This window comes from Jaculus jaculus, chromosome 16 (genome assembly GCF_020740685.1).
Source record: "Jaculus jaculus isolate mJacJac1 chromosome 16, mJacJac1.mat.Y.cur, whole genome shotgun sequence".
Classification (NCBI taxonomy): Eukaryota; Metazoa; Chordata; class Mammalia; order Rodentia; family Dipodidae; genus Jaculus; species Jaculus jaculus.
Window position 1 is genome coordinate 16,390,051 of NC_059117.1, and position 21,973 is coordinate 16,412,023.

The following is a 21,973-nucleotide window of genomic DNA, read 5'->3' on the forward strand; positions in this document are numbered from 1 at the left end:
ACTACCTAAAAGTTGCTTATATTTTGATATCAAATTTAATTAGGGAAATCTCCCCTTCAAAACCAACTAATTTCATCATACCAACTAGTCTAATAAAAGGAATTCATCAATAATGATGAAATCTTTGTTAGCTGAATACAAAATTATAAAAATTCTATTTGTTCCAGTCATGCGCTGCTGACATTTTGGTCAAGAGAAACCACACAATGACCACATATATGTCATATACAATTCACAAGATTGTAACGGAACTGATGAATTTCTATCATCACAGTGCCTTCGACGCTCGTCTATTTGTGGTGATGCTGATACAAATGAGCAGCCTGCACTGCCCGTTAGTTGTATAAAAGCACAGCACATCTAACTACGACAGTGCCCAAGACTTGATAATACACAAATGTTATGATGTTTACTATACTGTACTTTTTACTATTTTCCAGTGTGATGCTGTGGTTGTTTGTTTATTTGTCTGGTTGGTTTTTGGTTTTTCAAGGTAGGGTCTCATTCTAGCTCAGGCTGACCTGAAATTCACTATGTAGTCTCAGGGTGGCCTCGAACTCATGGCAATCCTCCTACCTCTGCCTCCCAAGTGCTGGGATTAAAGGTGTGCACCACCACACCCGGCTTTTTTTTTTTTTTAAGTCTACTGCAGGGCAGTAAATCATGTTCCAGCCTTATACATCTTGAATGCATCAAGAGGCACAATGTTTGACCTATAGCATCTAAGTTGGGGAATAAGTATACTCTGATGTTCATAAAAAGGCATGCTTCTCAGAATATATCCCTGTTATGCAGCAAAGCAGGGCCAAATGTTTAATTTAAAGTAACAGTTATATTAATAAACAGTAACTACTAAGCCCAGCATGGTGGCTCACATCTATAATCCCAACACTTGCCAGGTTGAAGTAGAAGGACTATTGTGAGTCTGAGGCCAATTTGGCTACAGAGTGAGTTCCAGGTCAGCCTGAGTAAATGAGACCCTGCCTAAAACACACAAACTGCTGCTACCAGTTGCTAAGCATTTGTTGCTCCTTGATAGCAGTCTTAGCAGGGACCAAGCCAAAGACACCAAGTTTAATGCCACTACTCATACCAGAGAGGAGGCCTACAGCTGGGTGAGGGAAAAGCAGAAGAAATAGGCCAAATGTGGTTGTAAAGCAGGGAGTCACTGAAAGTAAAGAGTACAGATACTGTCGCCCAGAACACTGGGTTTGAATGCCGACTTAGAAATTTCTAGACCTCTCAGATTTCGGAGTCTTGGTTTCCTTTGTTACACATCAGGATAAAGACGGCAATCCTTACTTCACAGAGCTCTTCTGATGATTCAATGCATGTAAAGTACTTAGACAACGTGGAGTACATGGGAAGTCTTCAATAAACACTTCCAGCTCTGACGGGTCAAAAATAACATTATGATAGGAAGCACTTGGCCAATTACTTTACTTACAGGAAGCCATTTAATCCTCACAACAATCCTTGAAATAGAAAATGTTTACTCCAGTTTAAAGAAAACAGAATAGACATAGAGAAATTCAATAACTTAATTAAACTCCCAAGACAGCAAATGATAAAACCAGATTCAAATACAAGACGTCTGACTCCAAAGACATTGTTCGTTGCTGCTGCTGATGTGTCGTGGTTTTCTCCTGTTTGATTTGTAAGTTATTAGTTATCAGGACATACTATACCTCTCTGTGTGGCTCAATTCTAACTATTCATGCCAAATAAAAAGGAACAAAAATATTTAAAATTCTTTAGATACTGTACGATAAATTTTCTTTAAAAAATAAAAAGTTTAGAAATCAGCATTACAAAGCCGGGCGTGGTGGCTCACGCCTTTAATCCCAGCACTCGGGAGGCAGAGGTAGGAGGATTGCCATGAGTTCAAGGCCACCCTGAGATGACAGAGTTAATTCCAGGTCAGCCTGGACCAGAGTGAGACCCTACCTCGAAAAACCAAAAAAAAAAAAAAAAAAAAAAATCAGCATTACACTCCATTTTAAAGAGAAGGAAACTGATTCTCTGGAAGGTTGAAGTAACTTGCCCAAAGCTGTAGAAGGTGGATTCCACCCACAGGCAGGATTGCTCACCTTGCCATTACAAAGCATTGGTTTCTTAAGAGCTGTCCAAAAATAACAATAGTAATCTATAGTAGAAATCATTTCAAATTATTTCTTTAGATAAAATTAAGTAAACACATGTACTTCAGATACATTTACTCTGATGACTTGCATTTATTAATCTTTTTTAAATTGATTTATTTATTTGAGAGCGAGAGAGTGGGAATGGGCGCACCAGGGCCTTCAACCACTGCAAATGAACTCCAGACACATGCACCACCTTGTGCATCTGGTTTACATGCGTCCTGGGGAATCACATCTGGGTCCTTTGGCTTTGTAGGCATGTGTCTTAACTGCTGAGCCATCCCTCCAGCCTCCAAGACTTGTTTTAACTCAGTTTGACAGATCAGGAAAATTATAATGACATGAGATGAAGGGCACAAACTCTATGGGACAAATAATCTGTTTTTACTGCTGAGAAGACAAGGGACTTCAGACTTCAAACACCACTGACAGAGGCCAAATGGCCCACAAGTATAACACGTTAAGTCTTTCCACTCCCCTCACATTCCTAGCTATGCCTGGGACAGTATTGCCATGAACTTCTATTTACTAAAACAAATTCTTTAACTTTTAGTTACGAGTTACACTCTTTCAACAATGTTAAAAGGAAGAGATGGTTTCCTAGCAACCTTTAGGGCCTTAAGTAGGGAGGCAACAAAATTGTGTATAAGGCTGATGCTAAGAGATGTAAGCAGGACTCTCCCTTGAGACACCTAACCAGTCCGGATAGATCTTTTCCCCCAGTGATTCTAATGCTAGAGAAACCCATACCTGTGCTTTTCTCTTTTTCTTCCCTGAAACCCCTTTTCCCTAGGTTTTTAAAAATTATTTTATTATTTATTTATTTATTTGAGGGAGACAGAAAGGGAGAGGGAGAGAGAGAACAGGCACACCAGGGCCTCCAGCCACTATAAACGAACTCCAGACATGTGCGCCCCCTTGTACATCTGGCTAATGTGGGTCCTGGGGAATTGAACCTGGGTCCTTTTGCTTTTACAGGCAAACACCTTAACCACTAAGCCATCCCTCCAGCCCCTTCCCTAGTTTTTATTGAAGACTCCAACTCTGCTTCACCAACCAGCTCTTTGCAGAATTCATTTGGTGCCATGAACCCTGAGGTTCCGCCTGGGTAGTGGTCTGCTTTTAAAAATGGGGCTCCTCAGATTTCTGAAAGAGGCCAGGCAGGATAAGGCTGAGAATCACCAAAAGTGACACTTCTGTAGACTTCACTGCTGACAAGATTGCTAAAAATATTTGCCACTTTCTTTGTAATCATATACAATCTAATGTCCAATTGTATCATTTCTTTTGCACATAAAACTATATTAGATGCTATCCTGAAAGAGTGGGGCAGTACTTCATATAGGGTGAAAGAAAACAACTGTTTAACATGAACGTATGCGTTTATAATATCTGCTTACTTCATAAAAATTATTAGGCATTATTTACTCCCAAAATGCATCTCACTTTAAGGTTATCACAACTTTATAAATTCCTTGAAAAGGGATTCACCAACTTAGTAAAACAAATTAATGACATACACATAAAAATTGCATAGATGGGCTGGAGAGATGGCTTAGCGGTTAAGCGCTTGCCTGTGAAGCCTAAGGACCCCGGTTCGAGGCTCGGTTCACCAGGTCCCACGTTAGCCAGATGCACAAGGGGGCGCACGCGTCTGGAGTTCGTTTGCAGAGGCTGGAGGCCCTGGCGCGCCCATTCTCTCTCTCTCCCTCTATCTGTCTTTCTCTCTGTGTCTGTCACTCTCAAATAAATAAATAAATAAATAAAAATTAAAAAAAAATTGCATAGATGTTTTGCTGTACCAAGCTGCACATTTTTTACTTCATCATATCTTCTATTGCCCAGTCTAAGGCAGCGTTAGGATAGAAGATTACAACACATCGTGTCAACTGCAACTACAAGACAAGTAGTACTGAGCGAAAGTGTAAACAAGTCAGTAATACACCAATGAGCAGATGTGTACCAATCAGCTAGAATACACATACCAATCAATCAACGAGAATACCTGTAACAATCAATGAGCATATGCGTAACAATCAGCTAGAATGCGTGTAACAATCAATCAACGAGAATACCTGTAACAAGCAATGAGAATATTTCTAACAAAAGTAACAAGTAAGCACACCTTTTATCTCAGCACTCAAGAGGCAGAGGTAGGAGGATCGCCCTGAGTTCCCAGCCACCCTGAAACTACTTAGTGAATTTCAGGTCAGCCTGGGCTAGAGTGAGAACCTACCTCAAAAAAAAAAAAAAAAAAAAGGAACAGGTAACTTTTTCATTTTTTCTTTGCTAGGAATTGAACCCAGGGCTTCCCAAAAGCTAATCAAGCACTCTACCACAAGGTACACCCCAAGCTCTTCCATTTAAGGGCTACTTTTACATCATGGTTCAGATTTTACCTTATGGGACAAAGTCAGAATCCTCAGGGAAGCCAGTACGTATCATGAAAAGGAGACTATACCAAATGAAAAATTCTTTTTTTTTTTAAATTTTTTTTAAATTTTAAATTTGAGAGCGACAGACACAGAGAGAAAGACAGATAGAGGGAGAGAGAGAGAATGGGCGCGCCAGACGAACTCCAGACGCATGCGCCCCCTTGTGCATCTGGCTAACGTGGGACCTGGGGATCTGAGCCTCGAACCGGGGTCCTTAGGCTTCACAGGCAAGCGCTTAACCGCTACGCCATCTCTCCAGCCCCAAATGAAAAATTCTTATCCAGGAGTTCTAAAGCTACAGGCATTTCAAACTAAAATTATACTGCCCAAAGCAATCAACTAAAAGAAATAGCTATGTAAATGGTTAAGATTAAACAAAAACAGACAATAACGGCTGAAGATGAGGAGAAATAGAGCTGTACACACATTTACTGCCTGTAGAGACGTAAAAATGAAGCAATGCCTACTGAAAAAATTTGGCGGTTATGATCTGGTAAATAGTCCGAGTAATCTACCCAAGAGAAATGAAAACATACATCCACACAAACATTTAGACACAAATGTTTACATCATCCTCATTCCTAACAGCCAAAAAGTGGAAGCAATCTAATTAGCCATTACTTGTGGATGGATAAATAAAATGTCCATCTGCACAATGGCAGTCTGCCAAGCAACACAAAAGAACACAGTTGTCAATGTGTTCCAACATGTATGAGCCCCCAAACGACATACGGCTAAGAGTCACCAAGAGTGACACTTCTGTAGCCTTCTTCATTGCTGACAAGATTGCTAGAAATATTTGCCACTTTCTTTGTAATCATATACAATCTAATGTCCAATTGTCTCATTTCTTTTGCATATAAAACCATATTAGATGCTATCCTGGAAGAGTGGGGCAGTATTTCATATAGTAAAAGAAAATACTGTTCCCATGGTACATATCAGTTCATAGTTGACAGCACAAAGTGCAGAGAAGACAGTATATTAGCTGCCTGTGCTGGAGGTAGAAGGAGGGATTGTAAATGGACATGAGCTTTCTTTTTATGGTGATGACAATGTTCAGAATTGGACTGTGGTGGTAGTTGCACAATGATATAAAATTATTAAGAATTTTTTAACTCTATACTTTAAACAAGTAAGTTTATTTCCCAACAAGTAATTGTTTTCTTCAAACATGTCCATTTCTACAACATAGTACCCAAGGCTGTGTAATGCATAAAGAAGAGAGCTAAGGCAGCTCATCTCTGGCAAGAACCCCAGGTTTTATTACAACCACACAGCATCAAGGGGGAGGGCAGGAGAGGGGGAGGAGTTAAGATTCAGAAAAGAGGCTTCTTCTGGCTCCTGCAACAAAAGGAAAGGTGCCCTGAAGGCAAGATCCCACTCACAGAAGGCTCTATTCTTGGGAAAAGCAAAATTCATTTGAAAGGAAGCAGCCTGAACTGAAAATGCCCTTGAAGGGATTTCCTGCTCAGAACAACTGCCTAGGGAAGTGTTTCCCCAGTGTCTACCCAGAATGCACACAGGAGCTGATGCAACTGTGGTCCAAGAGTCAGGCTACATATTGAGCTGGCAGAACTTGTTATTATCACACACACAGCACTGCCATGAAAGATGTAAGATTGAGGGAGTCATAAAGGCTTGCTCTGCAGTTCCAGGGAGCTGTTGAGGTAGGGCCAAAGCTCCTGCAAGGAGGCCCTGAAAGGCTCCACGTGACTGTGAAGGTGATACCACAGCTGCAATGGAGACCACAGGATGTTGGAGATGCCGGGACCACGGCATCTCTATCCAGGAAAGCTTCATGCCCAGAGCGAAGCCAGCCCAAGAAAGAAGTTCATGTGCACAGCAGGAGACGCTTCCCCTTCTGGAACCTAGAGGGTTCATCACAAGCTTCAGATGCCAGACGGGGCCCTGCTGCACAAGACTTGGTGTTTGCCCTCCTGGGTTTTGGTCTAACTTTCCTTACTTTGGCCCCAGTCTTCCCTTTTAGAACAGCAATGTCTTACTGTATCGCTGTATGTTGTAAATATAGAACTGGTTTGTTGTTGTTGCTGGGGTCGTTACTACAGTGGTTTACATAGTTAAGAAATTGCCTGAATCTCAGGGAAATAAAAAAAAAAACTCTGCACTGAACATATGAACAGTGTTGAAGCTGTTAAAAAAGTGTGAGGGAGCTGGAGAGATGGTTTAGCAGGTAAGCGCTTGCCTGTGAAGCCTAAGGATCCATGTTTGAGGCTCAATTCCCCAGGACCCACATTAGCCAGACGCACAAGGGGGCACATGTATCTGGAGTTCGTTTGCAGTGGCTGGAGGCCCTGGCACGCCCATTCTCTCTCTCTCTGCCTCTTTCTCTCTCTGCCTGTCACTCTCAAATAAATAAAGAAAGAAAGCCATATGTTTAAAAAAAGAAAAGAGGATGAGGATTTTTGAAGTTGAATTGAGTACATTCGCTTTATGACACAGCCATGAGCCCAAGGGTAGAGGGGTGGAGAGTTATGTGTTCAAAGTGGTGTGTTCAGATACCAAGGTGACAAGGGTTGGGATGGACTTGTGATGGTGAATATTGTTAATGTGACAGGATCTAAAATCACCAAGGCGACAAATCCCTAGGCATGTCTGTAAGAGTTCTAGGATTAGGTTATCTGAGGAAGATCCGGCCCAGCAAAGCACAGAACCATTCCACGGGCTGAGATCCCAGATGAGACAGGAAGCTGAGAACTAACATTCAACGCTGTGCCCTCACTGAAGACACAGTGACCTGCCCCAAGCTCCTGGCAACAAACCATAGCCACCAACTAATCCAATTCCTTTTCAAGTTCCTTGATCTACACACACACACACACACACACACACACACACACACACGTGCACGTATGCACATACACAAATACATATACATATAAGTACATACACACACTCATCATTTTAACTCTAGTTCCCAGTTATGAGAGAAAACACATTTTATTTGTCTGGGTATGGATTATTTTGCTTAACATAATTATCTCCAGTAGCATCTATTTCCTTGCAAATGCCATCTCCTTTATGGCATAAAATTCTATTATAGATATACAGACAGACAGACAGATGACAGATGAAGAATCCCTTTCCTTCACTGTAATTCTATTCCATCATAAGGGGAAAAGGAAAGACATAAAAAGGCAGAAAGCAAGAGACCAAACTAAAGCAGGATTTCACTTATGATGGCAGGATAGAGCATGGATTCTGTGTAAAAGTTCAATGAAAACTTTTAAGCTGTGTCCCTCCAGTATTTCATTCTCTGTGAATCAATCCTTAGCACTGAATCAGCAGCTTTTAGTTGAATAAACACTCTGAGCAACTCAGCAGAGAGCTCTTCAGCTTCTCAGTCACCCTGTGAAATGGCATTTATGAGTGTCATGCTCTGCAGAACTATGAACATCAAGCAGTTTAACAACAGTGTTCTAGTCTCTTTCAGGCCCTTTTTCAAAGCCGACACACTGGCCTAATTTTAGGCTGCCAATGGTAATCTACCAACTTATTGCATCACACTGTCTGTTGCCATGGTTAAAAAAAAAAAAAACCCGACTAGAAAGCATTGCAGTCAGGTTCGTATTGCTGGTAGAAATCACCCAACCAAGAACAGCTTATGGGGGGGGGGAGAGGTTAATTTTGCATACAGGCTCGAGGGGAAGCTCCACGATGGCAGGAAAAATGACAACATGAGCAGAGGGTGGACATCACCCCCTGGCCAACATAAGGTGGACAATAGCAACAGGAGACTGTGCCAAACACTGGCATGGGGAAGCTGACTGTAACACCCATAAGCCTGCCCCCAACAACACACTGCCTCCAGGAGGTGTTAATTCCCAAATCTCTATCAGCTGGGAACCTAGCATTCAGAACACCTAAGTTTATGGGGGACACCTGAATCAAACCACCACACAAGGTATTTGGAATATAGCTGGCAAATACTCTATTCTTGACTAAAGTCTTTATTTTAATCTTATTTTCAGAAAATAAAAAAGGGTAAAGACCAGTGTCCCAGTATGTCATAGAATATATTTCTTTGCAGCAAAACAACTGTAAGAAGCTTTATTCATTAAGGAAGTTCAGCTCTATGCAAGTAACACCATATCCTGAAATTCTTCATTACTGTATAAATAACTAGTTTTAATTTCTAGGTGCTGCTATATAGCAACTACTACAGGCAAATGATGCTTCTTTTTAGTGGAATAACTATTACCAAAAACATAAGCAAATGAACATAGCATTTCAAAAAAGTTATACACTATAAAGATAGAAATTTCTAATTGTGACATGCTAATATTAATCATATTCCCTAAAACTCAACTTTTTAAGAGAAAAACTATAAATTAAGTACTAAACTGGGCATGACGGTGCACACACCTGTCATCCCAGAACTCAGGAGATGAAGAAATTTCAAAATGAGTTCCAAACCAGCCTGTGTTATAGACCCTGACTCAAAAACAAACCAGGTCTATGGACATGGCTCAGTGGATAAACTGCTTACCACTCAAGCCAGACTATGGAAGCTCACCTGCCCAGAACAAGAATGAAAGTGGGGCTGGAGAGATGACTTAGCAGTTAAGCGCTTGCCTGTGAAGCCTAAGGACCCTGGTTCAAGGCTCGATTCCCCAGGACCCATGTTAGCCAGATGCACAAGGGGGCGCACGCGTCTGGAGTTCATTTGCAGTGGCTGGAGGCCCTGGCATACCCACTCTCTCCTCTCCCCTCCCCCCCGACCCCTGCCTCTTTCTCTCTCTGTCTGTCACTATTCCCTAGCACAAGGTTCTACTTCCCAATTTTCTTCACCCATGGAGGTTCATTCTGCTATCTACACAAAGCACTAGTTGAAAAGGAAAAATTCTGTAACTCATGGCACAGTTCACAAATGTTCTAGTTTTTTTTTTTAAGCAGCACACAATGATATAAATTTCCTAATCTCTCAGTGTCTTATCTCATCTTAACATAAAGATACTATATATAATAATTTTGTTTGTTAATTTTTATTTTATTTTATTGTTATTTGTACATGCATATGTGTGTATGTGTGCATGCTCCAGGGTCTCTTGCCACTGCAAACAGAATGCCAGGCACTTGTGCCAAGTCTTTGCTTCAGGCTTTACATGAATGGCTGAGGAATTGATCTGGCATGAGTAGGTTTTGCAAACATGCACCTTTACCTGCTGAGCAATCTCCCTGAAGTCTGATTTTTGAGGCAGGGTCTCACAAGATGGAACAGGCAGACAGTCTTCAACTATGTGCAGCGGCTTGCCTAGAACTTACTGGCATCCTCCGGACTCAGCCTCCAGAGTGCTAAGATTACAGACACGTACTCCTTACCTAACTAGAAATTAGTGACTTCTAAGTTTCTGATTCTTTAGTAAAAAGAGCACAAAGAAACATCAGGGAAGAAAGGAAGGAGACAGGTCAAAGGTAAAAGGAGGTGAGTTTCTGAGTTAGGGAAAGAGCTGTCAGTACAACCAGTTCACTAATGCCCAGCTGTTCACACGCATGCACGCACGCCGTGCAGGTGTGCATGAACATATGTGTATGTAGAGGCCAGAAGTCAATGCTGGCTGTCTTAATTATTTTCCGCGTTACTTTTTGAAACAGGGTCTCCTGTTAAGCCTACTGTTTATGGACTGAGCTGCTGACCAGCAAACCTTGGGGATCCCCCCGCCCCAGACTCTCCAGGCTAGTTAAAGATGTACATCACTTCCTACAGCACTGCATGTGGGTTCTGGAAACCTGAACTCAGGTCCTCATGGTCACACAGTAGGCAGGTCACCCACTGGGCCACCTCGCAGGCCTTTCTATCTATATTGGTTGTATGAGACACAGCTGTTCACAAGGAAAGACAAGAGCACGAGGCGCTCACTAAAACCAGTAAATGCTTTAGTCATACTTTGTGGTGAAAAGGGTATCAGTACACAAATTACTCTACATGTTTTCTTCTGTGGAAATAGGTACTGTGGCAATGCTGTCAATAAAAGAGTTCAAAAGAACTCTCAGCTCAGATGAATCCTAAACCCAGTAATTACCATCCTTATAAGAAAAGGCAACACAGAACTTTGAAAACAGGCAATGGAGCCGGGCATGGTGGCGCACGCCTTTAATCCTTGGGAGGCAGAGGCAGGAGGATCGCTGTGAGTTCCAGACCACCCTGAGACTACATAGTGAATTCCAGGTCAGCCTGGGCTAGACGGAGACCCTACCTCAAAAAAACAAACAAACAAAAAAAAGGCAATGGTGCCCAGTGTGGTAGCATTGGTAGCACATGCCTTTAATCCCAGAATGTGAGAGGCAGAGGTAGGAGGAGCACTGTGAGTTCGAGGCCAGCCTGAAATTACTTAGTGAATTCTGGGTCAGCCTGGGCTAGAGTGAGACCATACCTCCAAAAACAATTTTTTAAGGCAATGTGACAATAGAAGCAGAGATTCAAATTATGCATCTCAACCATGTGAAGTTCCGGCTGCCTGTGATGGGAAGTCACAGTGGGGTCAGCTGGGAGGCTAAGGAAGCAGGACTGCCCCTCACAGGACGCTAAAGGCAGCCGAGGCGACAGTGTGAGGCCTCATCTCCAAATACATCTGCAACAAGAAATGATGCGCCTCCATGTGCAGGAATACCAAAGATGGACGCCAGAAGGTAGGGGAAAGCACAGGACAGTTCTTTCCTTCGGAGGAGCATTCCAGAAATAACCAACTCTGTGACACCCTTGTTTTGGAATTTCTGGCCTTCTAGACTATAAAAAAAAAAGTTTCTGCTATTTTAACCAGTTGTGGTCGTTCGTTTTCATAGCCCTATAAAACCGACACAACTTCTTTACAATAAGTAAAAGTATAAGCACTGAGTTAATCTCATTGCTACAATAAATATATACGGACTACAGCCTAGAAAAAATGCTATGCAAAGTATGGTAGTGTCATCAGTACTACTGTGAAAGTCAACAAACATGAAGATGTACTGCCAACCACAGCTTTCAAGAAGAAAAAGGTATTTACCCTCCAAGACCCTCACATCAGAAGTCACCTAGAGGAGCACCTGTGACCATACCATTCTGATCTTGGAAGCTAAGCACGGTCAGGGCCTGGCTAGTGAATGGGAGAAGGCACTGAAATAAAAAATATATAAAAGTCCCTTCAGCTTTGGTTTGTTTTGTTTTTAAGGAACATCAGTACAAGAGGAATGGCCTCCCTACAAGTCAGCAGATCGTAGTTTTGGTTTTATAACTGATGTGTAACTGTAATCAAGTTATTGACATCGATAGGCGTTGGGGTTCTTGTCTATACATGAGCAGTTCACAGTTCACTCTAAGTATTTGTAAAGCCAAACTCTTGACTATAAATTCTTTTTTGCTTGTAAACAAAACTAAAATCCAAATTACAAGGCTACAGATACTCAAACTGGGAGGTTTGGGTAAAAATCAAGAACTTTGTGACAAAAATAAAGAAGAAACATCCCAAGTGAGAAGACAAATATTACAGTAACTAAAGTAACCAATATATTTCATCCGGACTGTCTTATTTGTGGTGAGTTTAAATGACATTAAAAAGAAGAGGTGGAAAACATGACTAGCAATTGAAGCAAGCCAAGTTGAGGTTTGAAAATGCCACTTAAGCATGACCTGGCTGCATGACGAAGACAGCAAACATCAATTCAACACACGTCATTCCAATACTAGACCTTAGAAGTCTAATATTACAAGGTTTTCAAGTAACTCTTTTTTTCATCTCGTTAGATTCTCTAGAACCCATGAAATTAGTAAGTGTGGGATAACAATCCCTCTGACAAGTTTGAAGAACATGAAGTAATAGTAACAACAGAGATATTACTTACAGAAAGTATACCGATTTTAGCACTATGCTAACATTGTACATATACTGTCAATCGTCAAATAGATAAAAAAGGAAAATGCAAAGAAACTAAGCTCATCCAATCATAGATTTTCAAGAACAAAAATTCATAGCTCTGCTTTTCAAAATCCAAAACCCCTCTTATAACCCATTAAGATATAGTGCTTTAGGGCTCGGAAAACGGCTCAGTTGTTAAACGCGAAGTCTGCAGGTCTGGGTTCAATTCCCAAGCTACACATGCAAGTCAGACGCAAAAAGTGGCACAAGTGCCTGGTGTTCGTTTGTAGTGGTGAGAGGCCCTGGTGCTCCTGGGTGTAAGTATGTGCATGCACACATGCACACACACGCAAAAAATAAGATAAAAATTTAAAATCAAGATGTAGAAACATATCAAAGCAGAAACACCAAAGTTGCTGAGAGTTAAACTAACACTAAATTGGACTCACACCCGCCAAGGTTCAGAGAACGGCAAAACAGGAGGTGGGCACGCTGTAAGAGCCACAGGGTGAGAAGGATGACCCACAGGCATTGACCCCACCACACTGACCGACTGCTGCTCTCAAAGCTCACAGTCCACAAGCCCATGAGCAATGCCAGTAACTCCACTGAGGAGGGCCTCACTGGAATGGGGAGGAGGGGAATGGGACTACACATGATTTGTCAATACACCAGTTTCTAATAAATAAAACTAGAATCAAGTAAAAAGCTGAAATAAAAAAACACCAGAAGATGCAGTTCTTAACAGCCATCACCCTTAAAGGGTTATAACTAAAAGGTATTACACACACACACACACACATGTACACACACACACACACACACTCTCTCTCTCTCTCTAGCTCAGGTTGACCTGGAATTCACTAATCCACTATGTAGTCTCAGGGTCAGGTTAGCCTCAAACTCACAGTGATCCTCCTACCTCTGCCTCCCGAGTGCTGAGATGAAAGGTGTATGCCATCAGCCCAGCAGAATTACATATACATTTTAAATCTGAGTCATACTGTACACATTCGCCAATCTGTCATGTTTTGTATGATTTTCAGAATGTATAATAGAGATGCATATAAACACATATACAGTTTCCATGTATTGGTTAGGAGTCTTTTGCAAATAAAGCCCATTTAAAGTAGCTTCAGTGAGCCAGGCATGGTGGCGCACCTTTCATCCCAGCACTTGGAAAGCAGAACTTGGAGGATCACCATGAGTTCAAGGCCATGCTGAAACTATATAGTAAATTCCAGGTCAGCCGAGCTAGAGTGAGACCTACCTACCTAAAAAATAGAGAGAGAGAGAGGGTGGGGGGAGAAGAAAGATTAAGAGAAAAAACTCAATAGGCTCATTTGTCTATGGCTTAGAACTTTTTCTTCATACATCTTAGCTTTCTTTGGTTTTTGTTTTTTGGGGTTTTTTTTGGTTTTTGCTAGGTAGGGTCTCACTCTAGCCCAGGCTGACCTGAAATTCACTATGTAGTCTCAGGGTGGCCTTGAACTCATGACAATCCTCCCACCTCTGCCTCCTGAGTGCTGGGATGAAAGGCGTGCGCCACCACGCCCGGCACATCTTAGCTTTCTATCTACTGCTATCACCCTTGAGAAAAGAAGACTATATGGGAAACCATATCCTATAGAATGCATTTTGGCATAAAAAGTACGCTTTCAGCTGCAAGAACCAAAAGGTAGCTGATTAACTCTTCAGTATAAAGGTCCTGAAAAACTCATGCTCTTACCATCTTCAGTTCTGCCCTCCTCAACCTGTTGGCAAGGTCCTCCACAGGGGCCGAGAGTACTACAAAAGCTTGCGGCGGCGCTGTCACCCGCCAGCGTCCAACGACAAGACGCAGGCCCTCCATTTCCCCATCCATTTACTTAGTTACATAAGTCAAATACTTACCAGTGCCTGGCACATAATAAACACTACATTAATTTTGCCATTATTACTGGTTCACTTCTTAAGAAATAGGAGACATTCCTTAGATGGCTTCACATCCTATTAGCCAGAATTGGAACACATACCCCAATTGAAATCAATCACTGGCAGGGAAAATAGATTGCCATTATCAGTTTAAACTTAAGTGGGATTTATCCACTTTGAGATACTCCACTCCTTTTCTAATGCCTGTAAGGAATTTTCTAAAAGCTAAGGCTCTTCCAGCAGGAAATCAAAAATATTCTATTACCAGCCCTCCATACATCCTTTCTTCTCAGAATAAAAGAGTCCTCTAGGGCTGGAGATATGGCTTTGTGGTTAAGCGCTTGCCTGTGAAGCCTAAGGACCCTGGTTTGAGGCCAGGACCCACGTTAGCCAGATGCACAAGGGGCGCACGCGTCTGGAGTTCATTTACAGTGGCTGGAGGCCCTGGTGCACCCATTCTCTCCCTCTCTCTCTCTGTTTCTTCCTCTCTTTCTCTCTCTGTGTCTATTGCTCTCAAACAAATAAATAAAAATAAACAATTTTTTAAAAAAAGAGCTATCTAGACAAGCAGAACATTTTCTGGATAAAAGGAATGTTAACTCTAGAGAAGGGAAGGAAAGGAGGCAAGAGTGGGGGGTGCATGCACATACACAGCTGATGACGCTTGAAGTTGGGAGGTAGTCAATCCCGAGGGAAGCCTCACCACTCTGTATGTCTTAGCTTGAAAGCCAGTGCATTTCCCCTCTTAAAAACACTCTGTGTTGGGTTGGGAAATGGCTTAGTGGTTAAGGTACTTGCCTGCGAAACCTAAGGACCCAGGTTCGATTCTCCATGTCCCATGTAAGCCAGATGTACATGGTGGCACATGCATATGGAGTTTGTTTGCAGTGGCTAGAGGCCCTGGCGCACCCATTCTCACTCTTTCTCTCTCTCTCTATCACCCTGTCTCAAATAAATATATCAGAAAAAAATAATAAATAATAAATCAGGAAAAAAAAATACTTTGTATTTGGCTGGTATGGTGGCACACACCTTTAATCCCAGCACTTGGGAGACAGAAGTAAGAGGATCACTGTGAGTTCAAGGCCACCCTGAGACTACATAGGGAATTCCAGGTCAGCCTGGGCTAGAGCAAGACCCTACCTCAACACCCTCCCACTCCCAAAATACATTGTATGGGATTTGCCTAAAAAACACAAATATGAAACTACAAGTATGAAAGCCAAACAGAAAAGAATTCTGACTGATACAAGAAGGATGATCTAAAAGGTAAAGAATAGTTTAGGTTTTTGGAATTAAAAACTGAGACTTGAAACTTCTTTTTTTGATATTTTATTTTTACTTGTTTATGTTAGAGAGAGAAATAGTCAGGGGGAGAAAGAGAAATGGGTAGGAAGAGAGAGAGAGAAATAGGCAAGGAGAGAGAGAGAGAGCAAGGGAGCGAATGGGTGCACCAGGACCTCCCACCACTACAAACTCCAGGTACATGTGCCTCCTTGTGTAACTGGCTCCTGTGGGTACTGGGGAATCAAACCTGGGTCTTTTAGCTTTGCAGGCAAGTGCCTTAACTGCTAAGCCATCTCTCCAGCCCACTTAAACCTTCTTAACCATCTGTGTGACCTTGGGCAAATTACTACTCAGAAATGTCCTGAAGTACTCACATACACACGCACATGCATGTGCACGCCTGTGACAATTACACTGACCTAGACTCTAGTAAGAAGACAGGAAATATATAGTTCACAACTATATAAATGACAATAGCTGTCAGAAAAGTTCTTGCTTCTCAGGCTAGTTTCTCATTTAATAAATGAATTCCAGGTTGGCCATAAACTTAAGCTATATTATTGCTTTCATTGACTCCTTAAAAACAATGACTAACACCCACCCTATACTACCCTGCCCTCCCCTAACCAGACCTGCTTCAGTTCTATAAGCTATTGCTCATTAGTTCCTAGTAATTTCCTTCCCTTTTCAATCTAGGAGTATCTGTAAGCCAACCTTCTTTATACATTAACCTCCTGAAAACAAAACTTCACTCTCTTAATCGGATGTGCACAGCATAGAATTGCATGGTTATTATGTTTATTACATAGGTGTGCCGATTATCTTTAAACCAAAAAAAAAAAACAAAAACCCCTTCTAGTTCATATTTAGAATGCTTTCCCAAAGATAATTCCTTCTTCTCAGAAATAAACTACCAATGTGAGAGAGCCCAGTGTTTTGTTATTAAAACACTCAACAGGCTGGGTGTGGTGGCACAAGCCTTCAATCCCAGCTCTCAGGAGGTCTCTGTGAGTTCGAGGCCATCCTGAGACTCCATAGTGAATTCCAGGTCAGCCTGAGCTAGAGTGAAACCCTACCTCAAAAAACCAAAAAAAAAAAAAAAAAAAAAAAAAAATTAAAATAGAAGTACAACATTCAACAGCCTATCACTAGCATGAAGCTATCTGGTTTCTCTCCTGCCGTCAATCTTGTTGCATAAACAGTTCCTCCACAATAACTGAAAACTACATTGTAACAACAGGAACTTTCAAATTGTTCATTACTCTGATTAGAATAATACAAAATAAAGTTAAAAGCTAGATTTTAAGTAAGTTTAACAATATCAAAGTGAGGGCTAGAGAGATGGCCCAGAGGTTAAGGGCACTTGCTAACAAAGTCTGCATAGCCCAGAAAAATTCCCCCCTATTCACGTCCATGTAAAGCCAGGTGCACAAAGTGGCACATGCTTCTGGAGTTCATTTGCAGTGGCAAGATGTCCTGACTTGCCCATTTTCTCCTTACCCCCCTCCATCTCCTGTTCTCTTTCACTCTGATTGCAAATAAATAATTAAAATTTTTAAATATAAAATTAAGGGGGCTGGAGAGATGGCATAGCGGTTAAGCGCTTGCCTGTGAAGCCTAAGGACCCTGGTTCGAGGCTCGGTTCCCCAGGTCCCACGTTAGCCAGATGCACAAAGGGGCGCACGTGTCTGGAGTTCGTTTGCAGTGGCTGGAAGCCCTGGCGCACCCATTCTCTCTCTCCCCCTCTATCTGTCTTTCTCTCTGTGTCTGTCGCTCTCAATTAAATAAAATAAAAAAATAAAAATTAAAAAAAAAAATTAAGGCACACATAGATTAAATGTATTTTTAAAATTTTTTTATTCATTTACTTGAAAGAGAGACAGGCAGAGAGAAAGACGGGAGGGAGAAGAGCACACCTGGGCCTCCTGCCACTGCAAATGAACTCCAGACACGTGTGCCACTTTGTACATCGGGCCTTATGTGGGCACTAGGGAATCAAACTAAGGCCATCAGGCCTTACAAGCAAGTGCCTTTAAACAGCTGGGCCACCTCTTCAGTCCTCTAAATTAGGTTTTTATACACATTTAAAATAATTTATTTTCTCCTAGAAACTTCATATCTGATATTACAGTTCAAGTTCAAAGCAGCCCACAAGTCAAATATTAACCTTTGGGATTACCTACTGTTTAGTACTCAAAAATATAAAATGTCACCATGTCCCAGGGGGGAATGTTTGACTCTACAGCTAATAAAAAATATATATTCAACATTAAGGTGAATGGTTCATGATTTTTATTTAATGGTAACATTAGATACTACTTAATGATAGTCACAAAAACAAGCAATGTTAAAATATCAAACTTTTAAATCATTTAGTCCAGGACATATTGAACTAGATTCCAAAGTAAATGCGACATTTTGTGCATGACAATTATGTTGCATAATAATACTCTTAAGTTTCAGCATGATTTCAAAGAAACATATGACTGAAAATATGTAAAAAAAGCATCATCCGGTCACTCTAGAAAGGTAGTAGGCTGGGCATGGTGGTGCATGCCTTTAATCCCCGCACTCGGGAGGCAGAGGTAGAAGGATCACTGTGAGTTCAAGGCCACCCTGAGACTACAGAGTGAATTCCAGGTCAGCCCGGGCTACAGTGAGACCCTACCTTGCCAAACAACAACAGCAACAAAAATAGTAGTAATGGAAGCACAAAGAAGCAGTTATTGTCTATGGTCAAATCACTGGCAAGTATCAGTACTCAATGCTTCCTTTCAACAAAGTATCAACATTTCTAAAGGAATTTTTATGAGCATATACTTAAGAGAGAACATAGCTATATGGCTAAGATCTGTGAGAGGAACTCTCAAGCTACAGAAAATACAACAAAGCAGACATGAGGCAAGACTGGAAAACCATCCAGTAGGATCATCACAAGAAACCCATGGAAAACCTGAATAACAGCAACCAAAGAAATTTTACAGTTCTATCAGGAACATCAAAGGAAAATCTGAATAACCATGCCAAAAAAAAAAAAAAGGTACACAGACTTGAAATACTGTCATAGTGCATTACAGGAAACAGCTGTAAATGATATACACATAAACACAGCAATATAAACAGTGAATACCGATTTAACCAGAACTACTGGTCATTTGGAGGACAAAGTAGGAGGCTTAGGTAGAGCAGAAAAAAAGAAGGAAGGGAGGGAGAGAGGGAGGGAAGGAGGACATAAATCTAAATTCTTCATCATACTGTCAGAAATCAAAAAACATCTACAATGAACTGACCAATGAAAAGACAGAATAGGCATAAACAAAACAAAGTGTTATTCACGAGTGCACTACTGCATTTTGAACAGAATGATTCTTTGTTACATGGGACTATCTTAAAGCACTGGTCAATAAAGTAATTTGTGGGCCAAATACGTTCGTTTTTACAAGTCACTTTTATGAAAACTATGTCTATTCATTCTACACACAGCCCATGGCTGCTTTTGGGCTGCAATAGCACAGTTGAGCAATTATGACAGAAACTTCACGAATGCTAAAATATTTTTACCTAGTCCTGTGGTGGTTTGAATTAGGTGGCCCCCACAAGCCCATGTGTTCTGAACACTAGGTTCCCAGCTGGAGGTGGAGGTGGAGCTTGCTGGAAGAGGCGCGTTTCTGGGATGGGCCTTGAGTCAGTGTTTGTCATGCTAGCCTGCTACTGCTGGTCAGGAGGTGATGGCCAGGCGAGCTCATGCCACATTTTCCCCTGCCATCATGAAGTTTCCCCTCAAGCCTATAAGCCAAAATAAACCTTTTCATCCCATTAGGTGCTTTGGGTTGGGTGCTTTGTACCAGCAACAAAAAGGTTAACTACACAAGCCCTTCATGGAAAAAGGTTTGCCAACTCCGATGTACAGCACCTCACGGAATTTAGTACCTGAGTCCTATCTACAAAGACCAATATTCCCTCAAAAGTAATGGGACTGAGGAGAAGGCTCAGCATTAAAGTGCTTGCTTGCAAAGCCTGCAAGCCAGGGTTCAACTCCCCAGCACTCACATAAAGCCGGACACAAACTGACACATTCACTCTAGCACTACTGAGCTCACATACCAGCTAGTCTGACTTCCCTTTGCAGTGGCAAGAGACCCCAGCTTCAAAGAAGGCAGAGTACAGACACTTTGAAATTGTTCTCTGACCTCCACATACACCATGGCTCACATGCCCATACACACAAATAAATAATTTGTTTAAAAGGCTATGATGAAAAAAATCTCCCACCCTACAGGGAATAAAGAGTGCTAGAAGTTTGGTTTGAGAACTACAGAGCTGCAACGCATTTAAAATGACCACCTTTGGGGCTGGAGAGATGGCTTAGCGGTTAAGCGCTTGCCTGTGAAGCCTAAGGACCCCGGTTCGAGGCTCGATTCCCCAGGGCCCACGTTAGCCAGATGCACAAGGGGGCGCGTGCATCTGGAGTTCGTTTGCAGTGGCTAGAAGCCCTGGCTCACCCATTCTCTCTCTCTCTCTCTCTCTCTCTGTCACTCCCAAATAAATAAAAATGAAACAAACCAGAAGTTAAAAAAAAAAAAAAATGACCGTCTTTGGAGGGCAGAACTCACCAATTGGGAAAGTACACTACAGGACTGGGACCTACTTTCTTTATTGAGCAATCACCTTGAAAAAATAATCTCTTTTCACATAAATTTCTTTAAGAAGACTAAATTTAAAAGCAAAGAGAAAAATAAATTTCTTCTGGCACTTCCCTGATACAAATACTAATACTACATTTGCTGGTGTATTCTCAGACACTACAATTATGCTAGAGAATGTTTTGGGTACACATATCCCTGAATAAATCACCCTAAGATAAAAGAGGTGTCAGCTGTGCTAACTGCAGGTGAGTATATTTCAAACCTTCAAATCCCAAGAAAGGTCAGCCAAGTATGTTCTAGAAATGATCTCCAGTGAAGCACAAAAAGTTTCACATAGAAAGTAGATAAAGAAACTGGAGACCATTGCTTCAATAAGCAAAATAAGGAAAGGGAAAATTCAAACACATATATTTATAAAAGACAGTTTAAGTTTTAGTTTTGTGTTCTTTGAAATTTTTATTTTATTTACCTCTTTAGGTAAAAAAAAAAAAAAGACAGGTTTTATAAGCTGATTAGAAGTTTAAAAGTAAACATATTGCTACTATGGAACCACACAGAATGTCAAACTAATTACATGTCAACATCTATAACTTCAGTTTAAACTTCAGTTTAAAACTTATGCATCTGTGGTATGTTTTATCAAGAATCAAATAAGCTGGGCGTGGTGGCACACGCCTTTAATCCCAGCACTCGGGAGGCAGAGGTAGGAGGATTGCCATGAGTTCAAGGCCACCCTGACTTTACAGAGTTAATTCCAGGTCAGCCTGGACCAGAGTAAGACCCTACCTCGAAAAACCAAAAAAAAAGAATCAAATACTATATCCAAAGACAGGCTATATTTTTAGGCTTGTGTCATCTTAAATATTTTAATTACCATTTATCTCCAATTCAGTTATGTTTAAAAGTCTAGTTTTCTTCACATAAAAACAGCACAAAAGCCGGGCAGGGTGGCAAGTCCGAGCACTCGGGAGGCAGAGGTAGGATGATTGTCGTGAGTTCAAGGCCATCCTGAGACTGCATAGTGAATTCCAGGTCAACCTGGGCCAGAGTGAGACCCTACCTCACAAAACTAAAAAACTAAAAAATAAAAAAGCACAAAAATACAATTACTAATAGAAAACAGAATAATGCATCAAAAATGATTTAAGAGCAGGGAATGTGGCTCAATGCTAGAGTGCCTGCTTAGCATATGCTACAAAGCCATAGGCTTAATAACTAGCACTGCCAAAGACAACGACAGGAAAAAAACTTTTTACGATGAGAAAACAAACATAATTCACTACATACACTAACAAATCAAGGAATTACATAAAGCAACATGCAGTTTAGAGAATGCAAATAATACTCTGGTAATAAACCATTTATTTACCAAAAAAGCTGTATTTTTTCCTTTCACTTTTGTAAGGGAAAATATTACACTGATTAAGGTTAATTTGTGCAATGACACAACTTGTTAAATAGTTATGACAACTAACCCTAAAATATCAAAATAAGCATTTTAGCATTTTAGTCTATAAAATACAATCCCATGAGCCAGGCATGGTGGTGCACACCTTTAATCCCAGCACTCAGGAGGCAGAGGTAGAAGGATCACCATGAGTTCGAGGCCAACCTGAGACTACATAGTGAATTCCAGCTCAGCCTGGGCCAGAGTAAGACTCTATCTCGAAAAAAAAAAATCCCAATAGCTT

At 41.2% G+C, this 21,973-nt stretch overlaps 1 protein-coding gene across 4 annotated transcripts in view; it reads right to left on the reverse strand.

The window, feature by feature from the left end:
* Nucleotides 1-21,973, reverse strand: part of Phtf2 (putative homeodomain transcription factor 2) — a 144,348-nt gene that overhangs the window by 84,670 nt on the left and 37,705 nt on the right. The gene's annotated exons all lie outside the window — the stretch shown is intronic.